Source organism: Talpa occidentalis, unplaced genomic scaffold, assembly GCF_014898055.3.
Source record: "Talpa occidentalis isolate TD23 unplaced genomic scaffold, MPIMG_talOcc4v2.1, whole genome shotgun sequence".
In the NCBI taxonomy this organism is placed as follows: Eukaryota; Metazoa; Chordata; class Mammalia; order Eulipotyphla; family Talpidae; genus Talpa; species Talpa occidentalis.
In genome coordinates this window covers 60,632,349-60,654,951 of record NW_026555331.1, presented here as the reverse complement: position 1 = coordinate 60,654,951, position 22,603 = coordinate 60,632,349, and the positions used below count along the sequence as shown (strand labels likewise).

Below are 22,603 nucleotides of genomic sequence, written 5' to 3'. Positions count from 1 at the left end.
GTCCTGGGTTCAAGAACATTTTTGTCATTCACAGCAGGGCAACCCCTCCAGCCTCAGAGTCCTTATTTATAAAGGGGGGTTATATGTACACGAAAAACCAAATCTAATATTCTATGCACTGTGATTTTTTTTTTTTTTTTTTTTTTTTGCCCAGGGAGGAAGAGAATTGGAGTATCATGTGCTGGCAATAGTTACTGCCAGATAGCTGAATCAGACTTAAACCAGTGTCTTAAGATATGGAATTAGGCAACCTTATATTATGACCTATTGTCATTTTATTTGTCAAAATACAGGACTGAGTTTGACATAGTTTAACCTAGAATTATAGGAACTTGCAATGATAATATTATATCCCACTGTGTGATATCAAGACTTACTGAGATCATCAGAACAAAAACAATGTCCAAGGTCTTGCATGGTTGAAACTGGAATCTGACCAAATGAACCAACAAACTCCCTAGGGACTTAATGGAATAGAAGGGACAAGAGACATGCTTATTTATTTGTTGTTGCTAAACTATTTCCAAAAGAAAAAAAAAAAGGATTTGAGATGGCCAGAAATCTCTCTATCATACTGTATTCACATATAAATCATGTCTTACATTTAAACAAAGGACCTGGGGGCCTCCCTGGTGGCGCAAAGTGTCAAGATGCAGCCTACGAAGCTGTCCACAGCCACTGTACCACGAGTTTGATCCCCAGCCAGGGAGCTACCCACATGGAGCAGCAGACCTCTCCTGAATTACCCACTGCTCCCCTCAGCAGTGCATTTCAGTCAATCTGCCTGTTCTTTTCCCCACTCTGTCTCTGGTGAATCCCCTCACACACACCCGCCCCACACCTCTGGTTTGTACCCCAGTTCTTGCATGCATAAATAAATGAATCTTTAAAAAAAAAAAAAAAAGGACCTGGGATTGTGGTTACTTAATGGTTCTTGCAACAATGCAAGCCCAGAGTGCCCCTGGGCCCTACTCTAGCTATGTGGCCAACTATCCTTCTGTATCTCCACAGAAACAAAGACTCCCCTAGGTGAATCTGCCAATTCACCATTTGTATTTTCCAGGCAAGAGTCAACATCACTTAAGAAAGTTGCATAACACTCTGGTGCTACTTGCAACTCCACTCAGGATTCAAGTAGTCACAGGACTCAGTGATAGTCCATTTACTTTATTTTTTGTAGTTCTTTCTTCCCCAAAGGGACTATTCCAAAACTTGAATAAGTTCCACAAATCTCAACCATCCAGAGAACTTTTCAATCTCAACTAGATGACTAAGCACCAAGTGAATAAGAATAAATACAATCTATTACAAGTGAGTTTGTTCAAATTTCTTTCCTCTCTCTCTATCCTGACCTATAAGCCGACTGCCATTTCACCAGCCTTTCTCTGGCTTCAGAAAAACAGGTGTCACTCCTTCTGTCAACCCCAAGTTTGGCCACCTCTTCCTTCTCCCAAGCATTACTGTCCTGCGTAGTTAGCCTTGCTCTCTCCCTGTTCCCTATCTCTTACTCTAAAGTAACACTTATCACCCTGATATTAAAAACCATAACTACTACCCGCTCTTTAATATGAGTTCTCCTCCATCTCTGCATTTTATAACCAGGCTTCTAATAAGAGTCTGAAGTTTATAGCAACTGCCTACACTTCCTCATCTCCCGTGAACTTTCTCACCCATCTGCAATCTAACTTTCCCCCTCAACACTTGAAACCAAAATGGTTAACAAAGATCAAATCCAATGAACACATTTCACTCCTTCCCTGCTTGTTCTCTCTGTGACATATGGCACTATTTCCCCTTTCCTTTTAGAAACTCTCCCCCTTTAATATCTTATTTTTCCTTTCAGATCAATCTTCATGAATTGTCTTCAGTGGCTTCTTTTTTGCTGTTGCCTTTTATTATTTTTTCCTGCCCAACTCTTAACATGTTTTACATGGATAAGTAATATTTTCCCCAAAGGATCACTCCTCTGGCAGACATGCAGTTTTCTGCTCTAGAAACATTGATACTGGGGGGCCTCCCTGGTGGCGCAGCAGTTGAGCACTGGGTTGTGAAGCTGCCCACAGCCTCTGTAGCGCCAGTTCGATCCCCGGCTGCCCTGGCTCCCGGGCGAGGGTCCCATATGGCGCACAGACCTCTCCTGCTGCCCGCTGCTCCCCTCAGCAGTGTGCTTCGTCACTCTGCCTGCTCTGCTCTCCGCTCTGGCTCTGGTGAATTCTCTCACCCTCCTGCGCTTCTGACTGTACCCAGTGCTGGTATAATTAAATAAAAAAATCTTAAAAAAAAAAAAAAAAAGAAACAATGATACTGGGCTTGACCACACGCCTTGCTTTGGCCAATGGAATATCTAAAACCAGGAAGCAAACAAAAGCTTGATGAATACTTGTGTTTTGGAACTTGCCTTCTTGGAACACTCCTCAGAGGCTGTCATGTGTCATCTGATGACTGAGATGAAAGAACAAGGGGAGATAGAGATAGAGATAAAGATAGAGGTAGAGATAGGGGTAGGGCTAGGGCTAGGGATAAGGATAGGGGTAAGGGTAAGGATAGGGATAGGGCAGGGGCAGAGACAGAGATAGAGATAGAGATAGACACCTCCAGGCTTTCCCAGTAAGCCCAAACCCCAGTCTAATGCCAGAAGAATATTACCTTTTTGTTTGACATTACTAAATTGGGGATGGGTTTAATACAGAGTAATAAATAGCTGAAAGCACATTTTAAAGACTGACTGAAATACACTGCTGCTTTCCTCCCATCTTTTCACTCTTCCAAGCAATGTTATTCATTCCGATATATTTCCGTATCATTCAGACAGATTAATTCTTAAATGAGCATTATGAAACCAGATCGATATTCTGAGTTTCCATCTCTCCCATAATGGGCATCCCCAAATGAGTGCTCCACAGACTACCTTAATTTCCCACACCAAGGTATAAACTTCTCCTGCCCCTTATCTTTTATCTTGGTTAGTGACAACTAGTTAGTAGTCACTTGGAGAGGAAACTTAGAAGTGGATCTTGACTCTTCCCTTTCATTCACTTTTCAATAATCATTCACCAAATTTTATGAAATATATGTCGTCCATATATTCCTTTGTCTCTGTTACCTTGAGTGTTGCCTTGGTGAAGGGCTTTGTCATGTGGTACATTGGCGATCAGCAATGTCTATTCATTGTCTCCCTGCTCTGAGGTTTGGGCCACATAGCCAACGCATCTATAGGTATCAAGGTTTCTTGATACCTAAGGAATAAAGTAAAGCCTTCTTAATGTGCTGCAAAACCCTTCCTGACCTGGCTCTACTTCTATTTCCATCCTTGTTCCCTGTTCCATGCCTGTGTATGCTGTGCTGTGAGCCAAATTGCTGGCAGTGCGACACTAGCCATCTGCCCCATGGATGTCTTAGACAGTTTTTCTGCCTAGAGTACCTCCCCACCCCTCCATCTGCAGAGTCCTTCTAGCCTCAGTTTAAATGTCACATCCTCTGTGAAGCCTTCCTTGCCTATCCGGGCAGAAGCAAAATTAGTCATCCCTTCTTCTGAGCTATCACTCTGTGGAATATTACCACGATTGTACACATATTAATTGTAATGACATGCTTAAATGTCTGTCACTCTTCACAGATTCAGAGAACTCCTCCAGGGCAGAGGGTTGGCTTTATTTTTGTGTTTGCAGCACCCAGACAGTGTGTGACGTACAGTAAGTGTTCAATACCTCTTGAATGAATAATGCACTGTATTTTCCCACATCAAGTGTTTGTAAATATGTAATTGGCTAGGTTAGCACTACAAATTTCCATTTATTAGTCTAGAAATAGAGATGATGAGAGATTTTCTCGATATTATTTAGGATAGCGTGGTGACATGTCACAGAATATTCGAGCTGGCAACTGAGGGGAGAAGAGGGGGAAGTGGTTTGTTCCAGGCTGGGGCAAGGTCACATTGGAACTGCTACTTAGGTGCTCTGCACCCTCACTCCTCCTGTGTGAGCTATTGCCTTCCTCCACCACAGGGTGGCGTGTTTCTTCAGTTCTGCCTTCTCTGCCATGGTGGGTGGCAGCCCACTTGACAAGCATTTATTACCCTATTGATCCTGAGTAAAACAAAGAAGTTGGTCATTTGTGTTTTAATCTTAAGAGGTCCCCCCTGCTTCAGTTCTAGTTTCCAACATTCTTCATTGTACAGAGTGATCTTTTCAACTACTCATCTACTTGCTACTCTTGCCTCGATGTTCAATGACTCTCCAAAACATTTGAGGTGAAGTGTAGAGCTCTCCTTAGCACTATCTACTTCTATAGTCTCATCTACTTCCCCACTTATGTCATTTATGTAAATATGTATGTGTTTGCTAGCACCCTCCTTATGGAAGACCCTGTGCCAACTAGGGATTCAAAAAGACATTACAGTCATTTTCCCCAAGTAGCTTGCAACCCAATGAAATGATAGGACAAGAATTAATTGTAATATAATATAAATCAGTTTTTTAAAAAGATTTATTTATTTAATGCATACAAGAACTGGGGTATAGTCCAGTGGCGTGGAGGGGGTGAGAGGATTCACCAGAGACAGAGTAGGGAACAGAACAGGCAGACTGACTGAAATACACTGCTGAGGGGAGCAGCAGGTGAGTCAGGAGCAGTCTGCTGCACTATGTGGATAGCTCCCTGGCTGGGGACTGAACTTGTGCTGCAGTTGCTTCTTAACTCCTTGCATTACCAGGGAGGCCCTAATATAAATCAGTTTTGATGTAGATGGGCACCTTTGAGGAGAACAATGGAAGGACAGCCAGCTTATGCTAGGCAGATGAGAAAGAACTGGAAGGAAGATTGATACACCTTCCACCTTCCACTCAGTGTGAAACCTCTTGCAATAACCTGTACTCACCAGGTTTTGAAAACACTAGACTTCTTTGTCTGTTGGGAATGCCTCACTTTCTCCTTGTTCTGGTAAGCACCTGTGCCACCCAAGACCCAGCTCTAGCTCCCTTCTTCAAGGAAGGCTTTTCTACTGCCCAGACAACAAGAATCACTCTCTTCTTAATGCTACCACAGCTCTGAGCTCCTTGAAGACAGGGGCCTGATGATGTCCTTCAGTGCTGATCGGGTCTTCACGGAGTAGGCGCTCAGTAAATTTTTCCCAAATCATGGCTAATAATTTAGCCAAATATGCTATCTTTGGGAGCCAGCAATGGCTTTATTGGTTTCTCTATTCCTGATAGCTTGCTCTTACTAATCATGGCGGTTGCCAGCACAATTTCACAGCACGTGGTGCTGCTGTGAATGGAACAAGGAGGGAGAGCTTACATATCCAACTGGATTCTTTCCCTTATGAAAAAATTATAGAGGAATGTTATCATCATTGCTATATCAGCTGCAGGATAGTGCTTTACGGGTTTTCTTTGTGGTGCTTTCTTAAACATTTCTGGTCCTCTGAATGTCTATACATTTCTTTTTTTTTTTTTTCTTCCTCTGATGGCAGTCAATCATCATTTGAAGGCAAAACATGTAGTTTGGAGTTGTTCAAAATCATTAAGATGTGAATTTTGTCAATGATACAGTCGAACAATATAGTTTTGACAGGGAAAAAAGATATGACTCTACGGTTATTTTCCATGATTTGTAAATTGATTCTGAACTCAGTTTCAAAGATGAGTTCCAAAATTGCATTGAAGTATGTCCTCATCACTAGAGTTAGTATGATTTATGTAATATTTTGAAGTTTGTAACATTTGAAGAACAGATAGGGCTCCAGTTTTACATAGGTGTTCCAAGGCTTGGGTACTTTTCAATTATTTTGGCTATGCAAGTTATCCTCCCATTTCTTCCTCCTTTCCACCTCCGCCCATTAATATAAGTTGATATATTATGGGTTTGTTCCCAGAGACAAATATATATTTGTCTGAACAATAATGCAACTCAACTAGTCAAGTTAGCATTAATCTGAATTCTTGGACAAGATTATTTTCATTCATTTAATAGAACCTAGAAAATCTTTTTTTTTTTTTTTAACAGATTAAGTAGTCTTTGGTGTTTTCCTCAACTGCATTCTGCTGGCATCTACTCCATCCTCTAGTGTCCTAACCACCAGCACCCTGGTGCCTTTCTAATTCTCTCTGATTGCAGCGCACTCAACTGGTCCTATTCCCTCAAAGACTCAGACTCCAAAATTACTATGTTCTTTTATCATTAAATCAAAACTAAGAAGCCATTAGATTATAAGCCCCAAGAGGTCAGGAATTTTGCACTGTTTTGTTAGGTACTGTTACCTCTTACCTCTTTGCCTAGACAGATGCCTGGGACCTTTTAGGTACTTGTTGTTATGAATGGAATAAATCTCTAAATTTGTTAAGTCTCAGGTGTTGGGATAAAAACAACCCATTGAACTAATTTACACTCATCTCCGAAAGACCAGGAGTACCTTATCGCTCCCTAAAATATTTGCATACTTAAAGAGGAAACTTGTGAATTCAAATTATTCTCTTTGGGAAAACTTCAATAGTGAAGCATATGGTGAGAAAACATTCCAGGCTGAAGGGTCTATGTGAGGTGGGGTGGGGTGGGGTGGGGTGGGGTGGAGTGGGTGGGTAAGAGTTACAACTTAGGCCAGAGCTGCTAGGAGTTTGCCCCTGAGGCTGTCTGCTTTTCAAGGCCCTCAAGTTCCACACCTCTATCTCTTGTAAAAGCTTAGAGACTTGCTTATGATGGCTCTCAGGATAGTGGTGGGGATGAAGAGGGACAGTTTAAGTCAGAGAGTGGTGGTGGGGCTGTTTGTTTCTACTTTGTATATATGTTGGCTGTACTGTTTTACTATCTCTCATGTGTTTCAAAGGAAAGTTTCCTAACTTTCTAGTTAAATCTACAAGGGCACAGGGGACTTCCTCATAGTCACTTAATGCTATTTTTTGATGAAGGGTTGACTGTAATATACTTTCACTATATGTAGATGTCTTTTTTTTTTTAGTTTGTAAATGTCTTGAAATATTTGGCAATGTATAATTGTAAAAGATAAGAAATAATCCCTTTTACACTTCATTTATATACTGTAATATAGTCAGGCACTAGTGATTTCTTTGTGACATTTGTTCTATCTTCAGTCTCTCTCTCATATTTCCTTTTGCTCACACACACATACATACAGACATACCACACCCCAAAGTATTCTTCATATGCCTTCACTGAGACATAAACTTAATGAAAATGTAAAATTACCTCAGAATTCTGATTTTTGGTATATTACATGGGGCTTTAAAATAAGTACAAGTTGATTGTAGCAGCTTCCAATGTTTTATCTTAAATATTTTCTATAGTGTCAATCTGTGAATTTTTTGTAAAGTCCTTGAATCAAACCTTTACGTCTTTAAAATGCTACTCAAATATAAGATGAAAATAAAAGCCAGTGCATTAAAAATAACAGTATAATGTAACAAATATTTAGAAATTATTGTTATTACAAAAATAAATGTTTTAGGGTCTCCCTGGTGGGGCAGGGGGTTAAGCACCACACTATTAAGCAATCGCAGCCACTGCAGCAAGAATTTGATCCCCCGGGGGGGCCAGGAGCAACCCACATGGTGAAGCAGACCTCTCCTGTCTCCCCCTCAGCAGTGTATTTCAGTCAGTCTGCCTGTTCTGTTCCCTGCTCTGTCTCTGGTGGATCCTCTCACCTCCTGCATTTCTGGCCTGTACCCCAGCTATCTCTTGCATGCATAAATAAATCAATCTTAAAAAAAAAAAGAATAAATGTTTTAGTAATTAAGCCTAGGATAATCAAACTTAATTATGGAGTTTTGTGGTAGTTCTATAACAAAATGGTTTGATTAATCTTTTGTTCAAATAGAAATAGTGTGATTACAGTCAACACGACAGGTGGTAAAGAGGATAAAGTGTCCTTTGCATAGTTCTGTAATTTTCTCTGTTTAGCTTGGAGTCCAAAACCAGTAAGTCGCTCTACGCTGTCTCTGTCATGGGCCAATTTTTGGTTGACATAAGTTCCCTCCTTGATTTAAAATTAAATGTAATTTTTAAACTAATAAAATCGTCTTAAGGTGTACCATTATTGACGGCTTCAAAGAGTTGTAACTGCTCAGAATTTCCCACGTAGACGTGCCTAATAAATGTTGTAGATCTGTTTCCTAAAGGGAAAATTTGTAAAATAAAATTTTCTCCTGGTTTAACATTCATTTTGTACTGGGAAGAGATTTAGAATCAGTGACTCGTATATTTAAGGAGAGCCTATAAACATGCCTTTATTTATTTATTTATTTATTTATTTATTTTTTGCCAAAGAATGATTAAAACATTCTAGTCTCGACACGTTTAATAATGGGCACGCAACCTATTTCTTTGTTTCATAACCATTGCGCGCTCTCTCTTTTTTGGCATGGTCACAAATTCAACAACATCAACGCCATCTAGTTAAACTTTCTGATTTAGTAGTGGAACCGGCTGCCCTGTCTCCGAGGAGGTAGGAAAAGCCGTGTGGAGAAGCAGGATGAGCCTATCTGAAAGGGAACGTGTCCATTCCAAATCATTTCATGTGGGAAAATAATTTCAAGTTGAAGGATAATTACACACGAGACAGCCAACCCGCTCCAGCCGCGGCCGTCCGCGCAGCGTCGCAGCCCCCTCGCCGCGGCCAGAGGCGCGGCTGCCGGCCGGGACCCGCCGCTTCCTGCCCCGGGGCGGCGCACCCAGGCTCGGAGAAGGTGCCGCGCGGGGAAACGTGGCACCCTCGCCAGCCCGCGCCCGGGGCGCTGCCGCGCGGCGGCCGAGCGCTCGGAGGAGCCCTGCCAGGAAAGCAGCGCGGCGGCCGCGCATCGGCGGGCGAGGAGAGCCGCCGGCCGCGCCCGCGCCCGCGCCCGCCCGGGGACGGGAAGTGGAGCCCGGCCCCCCCTCTCGCGAGCCGCGGCCCCGCAGCCCCGCGCCGCCCCCTTTCTCTCGGCCTCTCCCTCGGCCTCCGCCACCCCGGCCGAATTCTTGCATAAATTATGCCAGGCGCGCCTGACGTCAGGTGGCGGCGCGCGGGCGCGGGCGCGGGCGCGGCGCCGAGGGAACCGGCGGCGGGCGCGCGCGGCCCCGCGACCTCGGGCGCGCGCTGGCGTGCCGGGCGCGCGCGGGCGCTGGCGTGCTGGGGCCGCGGCGGCGGCGGCGGCGGCGGCAGCGGTGGCGGCGGCGGCGGCGGCGGCGGCGGCGGCGGCGGCGGCGGCGGCGGCGCGGGGGTTGAGCCGTGGTAGTGCGGACGCGCTCGTGCTCGGGAACTATCGGATTAAACTTGAATCGAGTGAAATTACACAAAGGAGCGCCGCTAGGGAGGCGGCCCGGGGACCCGGAGACCCTGAAACTCGCCAGAGCCGCGTTCGCCCGCGGCCAACTCCGCGCCCGAGGATTCAGCCCCCGGCCGCGGCCGCCGAGCCAACTCCGGAGCCCGCTCTGCGTTTTGTTTCCAGCCGCGGCGCGGGGCAGCGCGGAGCCCGCCCGACCGACCCGGTGAGCGCGAGAGTTCGCCGGGCGCCTCCGGGAGGGGCGGCGGCGGCAGGAAATCGCCGCGGGCCGGGGCCGGGGCCGCGCGGGGCGCGGGGCGCGTGCGGGGCGCGGGGCGCGGGGCGCGGGCGGGCGGGGCCGGGGCCGGGCCGGAGCGCCGCGCCGGCCGCGCCGTGTCAGCCGGGTCGCCGCCCGCGGGCCCCGAACCCGCGCCCCGAGCGCCGCCCGGCGCCCCAACTTTTGCCCGCGGCGGCGGGGCCGGCGGGCGGGGCGCGCGGTCCGGCCGAGGGTCACTTCCTCGCATGTAAATGGCTTTTTGTTGTGCTGCCGGCGTGGGGGGGGACGGGGGACCGGAGGGAGCGTGTCTGCGCGCGGGGGAGCGCGAGCGCGTTTCCTCCCGCCGGCGCCGAGCACGAGTTGCCGGCTCCATTCGCGAGAAGAAGGAAGGAGGAAAAGTTGGGCTCCAACTCCAGTGCGGGCGGGCGAGGGGCGCGCGGGCGCGGGGCGGCTGAGCGGCGGCGGCCCGGGCACGGCGGCGCCCCCGCCTCCCGCCCCGCCCCCCGCCCCGGCCCGACCACGCCGCGCTCGCCGGGAGCGGCGGCCGCACCGGCGCGAACAAAGTGCGTCCCTCCCGGCGCGGCGGCGCCGGCCCGCGCGGGGACGGCCGCCGGGCGAGGTGGGTCGGCGGCGGGGAAAGTGCGCGGGGCGCCGCGTGGGGCGGGGGCGGCGCGGGGGGCGTCCCGAGCCCAGCCCGGGCGGGCCGCGGGCGCGGAGTTGCGAGCCCGGAGCCGGGGCTTCGCGGGGCTCCCCGGCGGCTCCCAAGTGCGCGGGGAGGAGAAGAAAGGGAGCCCGGCCGCGGCCGGGGCGGCGCGGGGCGGCGCGGCGAGGAGCAGACCCCACCTCACCGCCCGGCCGGGCCAACGGCGGCGGCGGCTGCATAATAGCGACTTTCACCCCCCGGAGGCAACTCGGTTTCCCCGCCCCCGTGCCCGTCGGGGGTCAGCGCCGGGGGGGGGGTCACCAGGTGGCTCCCGAGGTGGCCCCGGCGGGGTCCCGGGCGCGCTGTGCCCCCGCGGAGAGCCGCGGCTCGGAGCGTGAGCGGCCGAGGTGGCTGGAGGCCAAGCGGTCAGCGGGGAGAGGAAGGAGGGCGGCGGGGGACGCGTTGTTTGTTTGGTTCGCACCCGGGACTGGGCTCGCCGCGGGGTTCGGGGGCGCGGGCGCCGGGTGGGCTGCGGTGCGGGGCGTCGGCGTCCGCGCGGGGTGCGCGCGGCCTCGGGGTGGGGGCGAAGGACGGCGGATTGGGCGGGGGGCGGGTGTCGGGAGGCTCCGGGGAAGGAGCCGCCGGCCCCGAGCAGCCATCATTACCGAGCCGCCTTTCTCCGGATGGCTCTGCCTCGAGGAGCCCCGCGCAGTGGGAGCGCACCCCAAACTCCCGGCCGGCCGCCCGCTTTGTGAGCGCCCCCGTAGAGCGGGCGGCGCGGGGAGTTTTCTTGCTATGGGTCGGACCGTTTTCCCGGAGGTCACTTTTAGAGACTGTTCACGCCTGGATTTTAAACTAGTTTCCTCCCCCCCCCTCTTCTGAACAGACAATGGACAAAAGAAAAGTAGCAACCCACATGGAGAGTTTCCTTTTGAATTGCTAGAATTAGATACACTATCCAGCTCTCCACTTGCTAAGTATACTTTTTAGTTTCCCATTGTATATTATCTAGCAATCGATTTAAATAACTTACCTTGAAATATGGCCATCCTCTGGGCTTGACTTCTGGCATATATTAAGTATTTAAATTTATTTTTAAAAAGATGATGTGTGAAGGAGAGCTGATCTTTACTTTCTAAAAATATTAATTTAAGCCGCCTTTGCAGTGGGCAATCCCTTTCAAAGGATTGAGTGTTTTCTCCCCCCCAGTTCTCTCCCAATAAGGGGAAGGAAGGAGTACTCACTGTACATAATAGTCAAATTGAAATCAAAATAGTTCTCTTTATTTCCTCACAGATCTGTTCTAACGATGACAAAAAAAAAAAATCTTAGTGACTCTGACCTTAGTAGCATGGGAACCTGATTTATCACAGCTATAATTCCATTTAGATTGTAGTAATGAGTAAGTACTAGGTTATTCTTATTTCAGAAATAACTTGAGCAGTGATTTTATGAAGTTGAATCTGTCTCCCAGCCCCCAGAGTACATCTGTCGCGGAGTGTTTTTGTCTTGCTGTTGCACAACAGAAGCCCTCCAGTCTTTACCCTAAAATGGCAGCTTTCATTTGACTGGGGCCCATTCATTGACAATGATAATAAAGAGGCTGAAAGCTAGATGCTTGGGGCACGGAGCAGGACTCCGTTTGCCTTTCTAGGTGATAATAAGTAGGAGACATTTTATGTCTTCCAGATTTTCTCACAAAAAGTTTGTTTTCCTTGATAAATCTGCACGGTGGAAAAAAGTTGGAAAGGGAGAGGTCTTACAGCAAATTTTAGGAACTAAATTTTCTTATTTTGCCAAATTGTGGAAACACGGTTTTTACCCCCCCCCCTCCTGCTTCGGTAACCTGATGAAGAGATATAATAGATTTTTGTGAGACTCATAACAGGTGAATTTCCTCACCATGGTACTCAAGAGTTAGGATTGCTTTCTAGCACTGTGGATTTTGTTATTTATATTCTCTTCTTGTTATCTGTTTATCTCCTCTGTGCCTGTCAGTTAATTGGAACTTGACGAATTCTGTAGGTTTTTAAGATTCAAATGAGTTTCTAGTTAAGAAATGGAAAGTTATATAAGAGAGACTGGTACAAGAATTCCAAATTCTAGTTATCGTGGCTTAAGCAATGGACTTGTTTTGAAATGAATTTTAAAAAGTTCTTCCTTTGCTGTGTGTCAGCATAGAAATGGGGATAGGGTAGAGAAAGGATATAGGTTGTGCGTAGGTGATTGCTAAAAACGCAAACATTGTTTTCCAAGTCGAAAAGGTGGAAGTCAAGTTAAAAATAATGCATCTAGTAACTTAGTTTGAAAGTAGTACTTTTATAGGTTCATCTGTATTTGGTTTAGTTTTTAATCAGTTTGACTAATAGGACCTTGTCTAAAACATTTACCACGAGACTGAAGTTAAAATGAATACAGGAGTTCCTTTATAGTTTTCTATCAAGGAAACGTTACAGCTTTTCCTCCATATCAACACAGTCAGTATGGTAATAGAGCTTTTAAGTAATTAGATCAGAAGCACAAGAATATTTTCATCTGTGAGAGAATACATTCTGAGTTTCTATGTACCTGCTGTGTAACCCATAAGAGCAAACCAAATGTCAAGTTTAGAGTAGTTATTACACACCTAGGCCTCAGCACTTTATTCCCTGGCCTTAAGAACGTGTACTTGCTATACAGTCACCACCCGTATAGTTACTTTTGATTCAGTCATTACTGGCAAGCTTTCAGTATATAGAACAGACACGAGGCAGTGCTTTCCCTCAGAGAGTTTACCGTTGAGTAGGAGAGAGAGTTCTATAGGTAACTAAATACTCACATTAACTTTTAAGGTTAGCTTTGGAAATAGTTATCTTTCATCTTTCATTATCCATATATAACCTTTCTGATTGGGTAGCCAACACCTTATGGACATCTTATGGACATCCATAAATAGGGAATTGCAGGAATGAAAACACGAAGGATAAGCAAGGTGTGTGACTGCAAAAAAAGGCCCTTCAAACTTCAGCTTAGTAATAAAGTGATTCATTTCAGTATTCAAATGGCTTCAACATGTAAACAAGCAAGTACTTAAGTAATATAAATCAAATAGCTAAATTCTCTGAAAGGATGGAGAAAGGGACATTTATGGCAGCGCTGAAGATGAAGTCAGGATCTTATTGACCCTGTGTGACTCTTTCAGTTGTCTTGTTCATTTACCTGGACACTTGCACATCTTTTTTAAAAAAGATATTCCTTTCGTGCCCTGAGAAACCCAGAATTTAGTAGTAGTGGAAATGATCCGGTTTCTGCAGCTACTATATAGCTTTATTAATTTGGGTGATAAATTTCCCCTCCTCTCTAGAAAACTTTATTATTTTGTCATAGTTCTGGAAAAAAACCTTGATTTTTCAAAGGTGATAGACAATGTTAAAATATTAAAGGAATTGCGAGTAAGTGATCACTTAGTTTTTCTGCAAAAATGTAAAGATATAATGATTTATTTCAATTTGGGTATAACTCAGGTTGGGTAGTAATTATGGCAGAAGTCCATAACTGATTATGGTGGTAGTTAAAAGCTGTGAAGGTAACTAAAAACATGATGATTATTTTGTTTTGCATTTATTGCTGTATTAAACATTCTAAGTGAAAACACGCCTGAGATAAAAATAATACATAGAAATAGGAAATCATTAAAGATATTGTCATATCAAATAGAAATTCATCTTATGATCATTAGTGAATCTTTGGTTATTTAGAGCATTGAGGACCTTAGAGAGCTAGTCTAACTTTCTCATTTTACAGATTAAGAAACTAGAGCCCAGAGAGATTAATTAGATGAGCTGCCTTTGTCTGGTCACCCAGTTATTGCAGAGCTGTCTTGGTCATGGTTGTCTTCCTGGCACCTAGCTTGCTTGGTACTAGGGAGGCTGGATTTGTCTGTTGGGTGACTGAGCTGTTTTTAGGAGGGTCTCACTCTCTGTCTTAGTTCTGACAGAAAAGTACCTTTTGGCTTAGGAGTCCTACAGCATATTGTAACACAGCTCTTAAAGGTGTTCTTAAACCAACAATAATTTATTTACCTCTACCGTGTAATGGTTGGAGGCTTTCTGTTTTGTTTTGAAACTATGATTATCCATCAAAAGAATGCAGAGATAATTATTCCAAGTTTTGATTACTGTTTTCATTTTAGAAGCATGTATTCATTACCATAACTAGACCCCCTCCCCCTCACCTTTCAACTAATGGTAGGTGACTGCAAGCGTGATTGTTTCTTCAGTAAAGTTTTATTGGAAACTGATTTCATTTTGTAAAGTAACAATATCTTTAAAAAAAAATAATGTAGAATAGTAATGAAGCAATCTAACTTGGTAGTAAAAGCTTGATTGGTTCTTGAGCTCATTTGTTTATGCCAGTGTAGAATGAGAGGCACTTTCTTTAGTGGTCCTTTTATCCTCACACTACTGTACATGTCAGACTTGGCACTAGTGTCTCTGGACTGGAATCAGTTTTCCCATTTCATCTGTTTTCTTGTTCAGTGATTCAAGTATTTATTGGGTACTTATTACCTGCAAGTGCTGTGCTATGAGTTGGGGATACTGTACATACAAGTGGGAGCACGAGGAGACTTAGCAGAACCATAGGAAACATAAATATAGCTACTGCAGTGTTGTACATGCTGCACTAGATACCAGTGGGAGGGAGAGTGACTTGGATACAAGCAACTGTGTGGAGTGTCACCCCTTAGGAAGTGCTTTAGCGTTTTCATCTAAGTGATGGGAGATGAATGGGGCAGTGCTCTTGACCTGTTGGCGGGCCCGTTGGTGTAAGGGTCTACACAGTGGCAGCAGATCTACACAGGGTCTCATCTGCACAGAGATGAGACTCGAGAGACAGGTAGAGGCCAGCTTGGGCAGCGCTTACATGAACAGAATTTGGATTTTTTAAAAAAAAGTGAAAAGCAGAACCACTGATGAAGGTTAAGCACATTTTGACATGAGCAGACTTGTGTTTTGAAGATTGAGTTGGTGGGTGGGACAGAGGAAGAGCAGGTTGGGAACAGCATCCTGTTTGCTGTTGTGGTCTGTGGGATGGGGAAATCACAATGGTTTGAACAAATTTGGTAATCCTAGTGATAGAGAAAAATGGATAGATTTAAGAAATATTAGAAGGCCCAGTGAAGAGGACTTGGGCATAGATTTACTCTTAAGGAGAAGAAGATGTCAGGGAATGTAGGTTTCTAGCATATTCCCTATTGGCTGACTGGCTGGTCGTGCTAGTCACTGAGGCAGGGCCTCAGTTAACCAGAGGAGAAAGCTTATGAGTTACTGAAGTACATGACCAAGGTAGCTGATAATGGACTGTAATACCGTTGTTTCAGCCCTTGTTCCATTGATACTGGCATTCCCAAACTTTCCAAAAATAATCCGTTATTTTCCCTCAAAAGATGCTGGTGTGTTGTGAGCCCATGTAGGTTGGGTTGTTCCATTGGTTTGGGTCAGTGAAATGGAAGAGGGAAGGTAACCTATATTATTTCTTTACTGTGCAGCTCTTTGGAGCATTACTTGCCCAATATGTAAGATTTTATATGAGTAGTCTGCTTACCGTAGACTGGAATACAAGAGAATCATATGCTAAAAGCCACTTTTTGTTCTTTTGTATTACCACGTTTTGGGGCTTGTTTTCCATTGCTAGTTATATTGTGTATGCGGGCAGGGTCCTTGGTCTCCCAACAGGTATCTGTGCCCTTCATGGAGGGAGTATTTTAGGAGCTGGTTGCAGTCATACATGGGTGTGGTGGAAATGAATTCATTGCTTATATAAATTGTAGAGGAAAATGCCATCCTTTATTAGAAAACTTTCTTGTTTTCTTTGTGGAGGGTGTGTAGGCCAGTTTAATATGTAAATTATCTTGAAATCCGCTTTGTTCAACTGTTATAAAGGTGGCTTACATAGCATGACTGGTAGCAGTGAGAGATGCTAACTGATAAATTCAGGTTGCTTACTCTAACGTTATATGAGACAAATTATGAAGATCCTGAATGTATCTTGAAATGATTTTTTTGAGGGAAGTGTTTGTATTTTTGTTTTGGTCAGTTATGTTGGCAGTAATATTGATTCATTTTGTGATAGATCAGTTTTTGACCAGTGTGCATGAAGCTGTTCTTCCTCAAAATCGTCTTTGGTTAGCGATGTAGTTCGAGAGTACTTGTATTGATATTATTCCTCATGGACTTTTCTGGTAGCCGTGGTGATGTGGTCCAGTTCACCAGGGTCCTTTCTGTCCTCTTCTGGGTGGGCAGGCTTGTGTGACTTTATAGCCTAATTCAGGTACGTGCTTCATCTGCAAGTTTTACTCTCACCTCTAGTAGTTTTGAGTGATGATTTGGCTAAATTTAAAATTCAAGTGTAGTAAAGTTCTGTGCGATAGAATGGTAGAGAAGTTTGCTTTACTTACTCAGCTTCAGATCAGCTTGTGCCAAGCACTCTGTGGCAGTTTGTTTCTAATACTGTTTCTTCATCTTGCTAGTTTAAAAAATTTTAAAAGTCTTCAAAAATACTTTCTCTTCCTTGGTCCATAATAGTGCATTCTTATGGTTTAAGAAATCATTGCCTTCTCAAAGGTGTAGATTCTAAATGGAAAGCTACACACAGGTTCCTGTGATGTGGGTTTTAGTGGAAGAATAGAGGATGTTTATTTGGGGCCTGTGTACCCTCCTCCCCTTCCACCCCCAGTGCACTTTAGCTGAGGCTGAGGAGGCAGCAGATTTGAGTTTTCCACCATATAGTTCTTCAAACATTTGGGACCAGCGAAGGACCACACTTGCTGGACAAGGGACACATGGGACTTGGGTTCCCAACCAACTTTTCATGTAGGGAAGGACAGGGAATTAGACATGTGTAAGTTTTGACACGTGACATAGTCTCCTTGGTATCTTCCACTTAAAAGCAGTATATTTGATAAAGGTGTGTGGTAATTAATCCTCCTCCCCATCCCATTCTGTGGCAAGTTGGGTAGCCTTTCATATGCACGATGTTCTCTTTTTTATCCTTCTGAAAATGTAAACATTTTAAAATTGGTTCTGTTGATATTTAAAACATAATTAGCAAATGTACATATTAACATACACAAGAAATACCCTTTAATCTTTAACGTGATGCTAAGCCAACAAACAGCGAGAAGTTGCTTGTAGAATTATAAGCATGTTTTTAGTTTTCAAGGCACTGCCTGCCATTGCACTAAGTGAATAATAGAATCAATTTGAGCACAGGTGTACAATAAAAAAAATATGCAGTAGTTGGTGATGTATTTTAAAGTGTATGGGTCAAGAAATTACTTTATTTATGGATGAAACTAACAACATATTGAGACTGTTAGGCCTAGATCCTCAAGGTGAACTTTAAAAAAAATCTGTAATTGCAGTATATTATATTCTTGTATACTTGACCTTGTTTGTGCTTGAAATTTAGCTTTGGCCAATTGTAGGTGTATTGATTTTTTTTTTTTTCCAGGAAAAAACATGCAGACTCATCTTGAGAATTTAAAAATCTTGACTAAATTATCTTGATTAAATTAGGAAACATGGGGTGAGGGCTTCCCTCTGTTAAAAGTGTTTGGGGCAGTGAAGTCACATAGTGAAGCCATAATGAAACAACATTGAGAATAACAACAATGGTCATACCTACTAGCAGTTAGTTATTGAACATTTCCAATGAGGTATCCATTATGCTGTGTGTTGTAATGAATTGTTTCATTCACTCATCAGAGCAACTCTAGGAAATAGGTAGAATTATTATTCCCATTTTATGCATGAGGAAACTTGGGCTCAGAGGTTAAATTGCCCAGTGTCAGACACATGGATTCAGTTTCCTTCACTGCTTGCTGAAGGAGGGATTTGAATTCAGACTGGCCAATCTCCAGCCATCTAGACCAGTTCTGAGACTTATATCATTACTGTCTTAATAGGCAAAGATCCATGAAAAGTATCAGCAACACCCTGTAATTCTATACCATATTCAATTGCTGTATCTTACAGCTTAGGTTATTTCTGTCCACATTTCCTCTGCTTGTGCCTACTGTATTTGTGGGGACATATGCGTTGGAACATATTGTCACCAAAGATTACTCTCTTCATGCCTTTCATCCTTAGTGCTTTTCCTCTCCCAAGGAGAGGAGAACCATTGTTCTTGTGGAGGTTTTTTTCCAAAATGCTGTGTGACTGAAAGAAAGCTTGACTTATGACATCACACAGATTAGGAAATGAATCATAGAAATGGAAATAATAATACTGTTAACTTCCCCTAGATACTCTGCCTCTATTAAGGTACTATATATATCATATATGGCATGTAATATATAATTAGCTACTATAAATGCATATATACATATCTATACAATGATATTATTAGCTTTTCCTGTTCATTGAACTTGTCAAGCCGTGTGTCTTGACTTTATTTTTAATCTAAAAAGTCCCCATAATCCTAAATTATGACTGGAAAAGAACTAGGTGGCCTGCAAGGGAGATTATTGGCTGCATGATTTTTATTTTTTCTCAGGAGTAGACATACAAATTAATATTTCTCCGTGCCTTTCTCCAGGCATATAACTAACTATATGTTATTTACCTAATCATCTTCTTGGTGACTTGGATATCCCACATTTCCGGGAGTAGTTCTTCCTTTCAAGCTAGAAAATACTCATCTGCTACCTGAATTATGATTGTCTTGGTAATGGATCAGTCAATTTAGATCAGAGTGTATAGGGTATTCTCAAAATTTGTAACTCCAGATTCTTAAGTCTCTGAGCATTTGATTCAGTCCTTTCTCCCCAAATTCTGTTTATTGATTTTTTAAAGCTTTATTTATGATACAAGAATTGGGGTATAAGCTAGAGGTGTGAGGGTGAGGGTGAGAGGATACACCAGAGAGAGTGGGGAGCAGAACAGGCAGATCTACTGAAATAAGCTGCTGAGGGGAGCAGCGGGCGAGTCAGGAGAGGTCTGCTGCGCCTTGTGGGTTTCTCCCTGACCAGCCAGGAATCTAACTTGTGCTGCAAGTGGCTGTTGATAGCTTGATAGCACTGTCTTTAACCCCTGAGCCATCAGGGAGGCCCCTGCTTATTGATTAAGGAGAAACAAGGTAGGATCTAAAATAAGAGTAGATTTGGGACCAGGGTCTGGGATAAGAGTAGCTGTTAGGAAGTGAGATGGTTCCCTTCCTCTGGATTCTCCTGCTAACCAGACTGGCAGGAAAATCAAAGAGATGAAGTGTAGACTCTTTTCACTTTATTTTAATTGATTTTGTTTTTGCTTACAAGTGACTCTTTAAGGGCAACATAAAATGGGGCAAAGTAAAACAGTGGATGTTTATATGGGAGTGTCTTATATTGTTCTTTCATCATTTCAGCAGGTTTTAAAAATTGTATCAAAACCAATGCTTTCTTCAGTAACAGTGACTTCAAGGGCTAGGTCTCAATAGCTAAATTTGTGCGTTAGCATTAGCTGAAATACCTAGTCACATGAACTGTTTTCTTGAATCCTGATGTAGGATTAATCAAAATGCCTAGGAAGGAACAATAATTGCCATTTTTATGCATGAGGAAATGGAGTTTTAGAGATTGTTTAATGAATTTGCCCAAGACCAAGCTTTTAATGGTGGATTTTGGACCCCAACCAGGACAGGGTCATTTCATAGCCTGAAGCCTTAATCTCTTCAGAATTTGCTTGTATGGTCTCACAACATTGACCTAGGCCTTAGAAGGGTAGGAAGAACAAATATCAATTTCTTGCACACCTATGCTTTAGAAGAGTATCTCCTAGAGAATTGCCTTTTAATGGATTATAGTCAGAGAGTCTGCTCTTCCTCAAATATATCAGCTACACACACTTTTAACTGAAAAGATACATGCTCTTTGCAGGACTTACTAATGTTGCAGTCCTGTTTTTTTTTTTTTTTTAAGATTTATTTATTTATGCATACAAGAGCTGGGGTACAGGTCAGAGATGCAGGGGATGAGAGGATTCACCAGAGACAGAGTGGGGAACAGAACAGGCAGATTGACCAAAGTAGGCTGCTGAGGGGAGCAGCGGGCGAGACAGGAGAGGTCTGCTGCGCCATGTCGGTTGCTCCCTGGCCGGCTGGGCATTGAACTTGTGCTGCACAGGCTGTGGATCGCTTCATAGTGCGGTGCTTAACCCCTTGCGCCACCAGGGAGGCCCCCCAGTCCTGTTTTTATTTATCAGTCTGACACATTTCCAACATCAAAGTTTTTAGCTTGCTACAGAATTGACATTCCTCTACGTTTCTTCCTAGTGTTTATCCAAATGCAGTTTTGGAAAAGTTTCATTTAGCATCTTTTTTTCTCACTACACAGGATTTGAGTTGCCAGGGAAGAAGCTCCCAGTCATAGCACTTGTTCTTCACTGGAAGCATTAATTTGGGTGAATATGCAGCCTCCATGAAGTACTTGAACTCTGCTTCTGCTAACACAGGACAGCAGACCTTCTACACACTGCATGGTTTAAATAGGTATAAAATTCAAATTCATAATTCAGGAGGCTTACATGTTATAGGGTGAATGTGTATTCGTTTTCCAGGAATTTTAAAAAATGATAAAAATCCAAGCTCTTAGTAATACTTTTTTTGCCTCAAAGAAATAGACTGGAGGGAGAGGGATCAGAGGGAAGGGAGGGAGGAGCACAGGGGATGGAGGTGATAGTGCACGGGTGCATTGGTGAAGGAAACTGTGGGGACTACACCTTGAGGGGCAGGGAGGGAAAAGCAAACATTGTTTAAAAATGAACAATGATGGGGCCTCCCCAGTGGCACAGTGGTTGAGCGCTGGGTTGCGAAGCTGCCCGCAGCCTCTGCGGCGCCAGTTCGATTCCCGGCTGCTCCCCGGCCACCGGAGGAGGGTCCCACATGGCGCGCAGACCTCTCCTGCCGCCCGCTGCTCCCCTCAGCAGTGTACTTCGGTCCTTCTGCCTGCTCTGCTCCCCGCTCTGGCTCTGGTGGATTCTCTCACCCTCCCGCGCTTCTGACTGTACCCAGTGCTTGTATAAATGAAACAAACAAACAAATAAATAAATAAAACATGCCTCTATAAAAGAAAAAAAAAAATTTAAAAAAAAAAAAAAATGAACAATGATGTAAAAAAATATATTTAAAAAAGGAAATAGTCTATGTGGTGTAGTTCTAGATTTTGGACATACTTATACTTTTTTACCTTCACAAAAGAACAAACTGTTGACTAGTTAAAACTTAAGTTTTGCTATTTTTAGTGCACTTAAAATGTTTCATTTCGATTGTGTTCATTTCAGAGCTAGATTTATCATCTGAATTAGCATTTTAAGTTTCCAATTTCCCTTTCAGTAAAAGGTAAAAATAAAAATCTGGACTGGTGTTTGAAACAAGCATCAAGTTTATAAGAAACCTTGTGGCTAAGAATGAGCTGCTTGAGAGTCTTTATTTGCCTGTTAGGGTTCAGCAGGATAAGGAAAACTTTGTCTTGTGTGCTGTCAGATATTTTCATAAAGACACAATGCAATAACAGGTAATTTCTCCCTGGGTTGAGCACAACAGACAGTGACACTGCTGTAACTAAATGGCATGCTGACAGGCAATGCCACTGTGCCATTGCTGGAATAATGTGTTGTGGTCATGTGTGACTGTCTTGGTGTGTTAAATAAAAGGCAATGTGTGCTTTCTGAAGAGCTGTGCAGAAACCCAGGTTTGTGCTAGCAGAGTGGTTGACTTTGAGGACTGGCAGTCATTCTCCAAGGCTCAGGCTTTTCAGGACCTAGAGAAATGCCCACATCATTGGCATTATCCTTTATGGATCACTGCTACAACATCAACAACAACATCTGCACTTTGCTACCTGAGAAATGACTCTTCGCTGCATTTACCTCCTCTAAAAAAGACTGCTTGGGCCAGGGATTGAATTTAGTAAATGATTTGATCTGTTTTACTTACTAACACTAGATTAATGAAAATAGGTCTTGTGATTTCTTTTCTTGAGATAGTTGTGTGAAAATTCTTAGCCATCATATCTTGGGGCAGAAAAGCTCTTGTACATAATACTTGCTTTTTCTCATTGCTGGGGGCTTCTGTCTTCATCCTGTAACTCTTTAATATGTTCTGTCTCTCCCTCCCCTCTACCTTGCATAAATGCACAAGTACAAGGTTGTTTTGCAGATATAATGCATCCATTGGTCTTAAGGAAGAGTAGAATGGTAAACTGGACTGAGATAATTTTCTCCAAGGGACCTGTGAATTGGGTCTGTTAGGTGACCTAGGGTGCTTGTTAAAAATTCAGATTCCTTAACCCACACCAGTTACATTAAATTAAAATCTCTGTGGGCCAGCTAGAATCAGAATTTTATCTAGTTGCTCTAATGGTCAAAAAGCCACATCATTAGACTAAAATGTGAGTTACATAATGAGCATACTTGG

The 22,603-nt window shown here is 43.9% G+C and overlaps 1 protein-coding gene across 4 annotated transcripts in view; it reads left to right on the top strand.

Annotated features, from left to right (window-relative positions):
* The first annotated feature begins 9,132 nt into the window (after window positions 1-9,132).
* Window positions 9,133-22,603, top strand: part of CHD7 (chromodomain helicase DNA binding protein 7) — a 189,101-nt gene continuing 175,630 nt past the window's right edge. Inside the window, exon 1 of one of the 4 annotated variants that reach the window (XM_037506252.1) lies at window positions 9,133-9,477. The gene's annotated coding sequence lies outside the window, so the exon portion shown is untranslated. Of the gene's footprint in view, window positions 9,478-10,129; window positions 10,148-18,524; window positions 20,678-22,603 lie in introns of those variants that run through there. The other 3 variants (XM_037506276.2, XM_037506270.2, XM_037506263.2) reach the window with 3 other exon arrangements.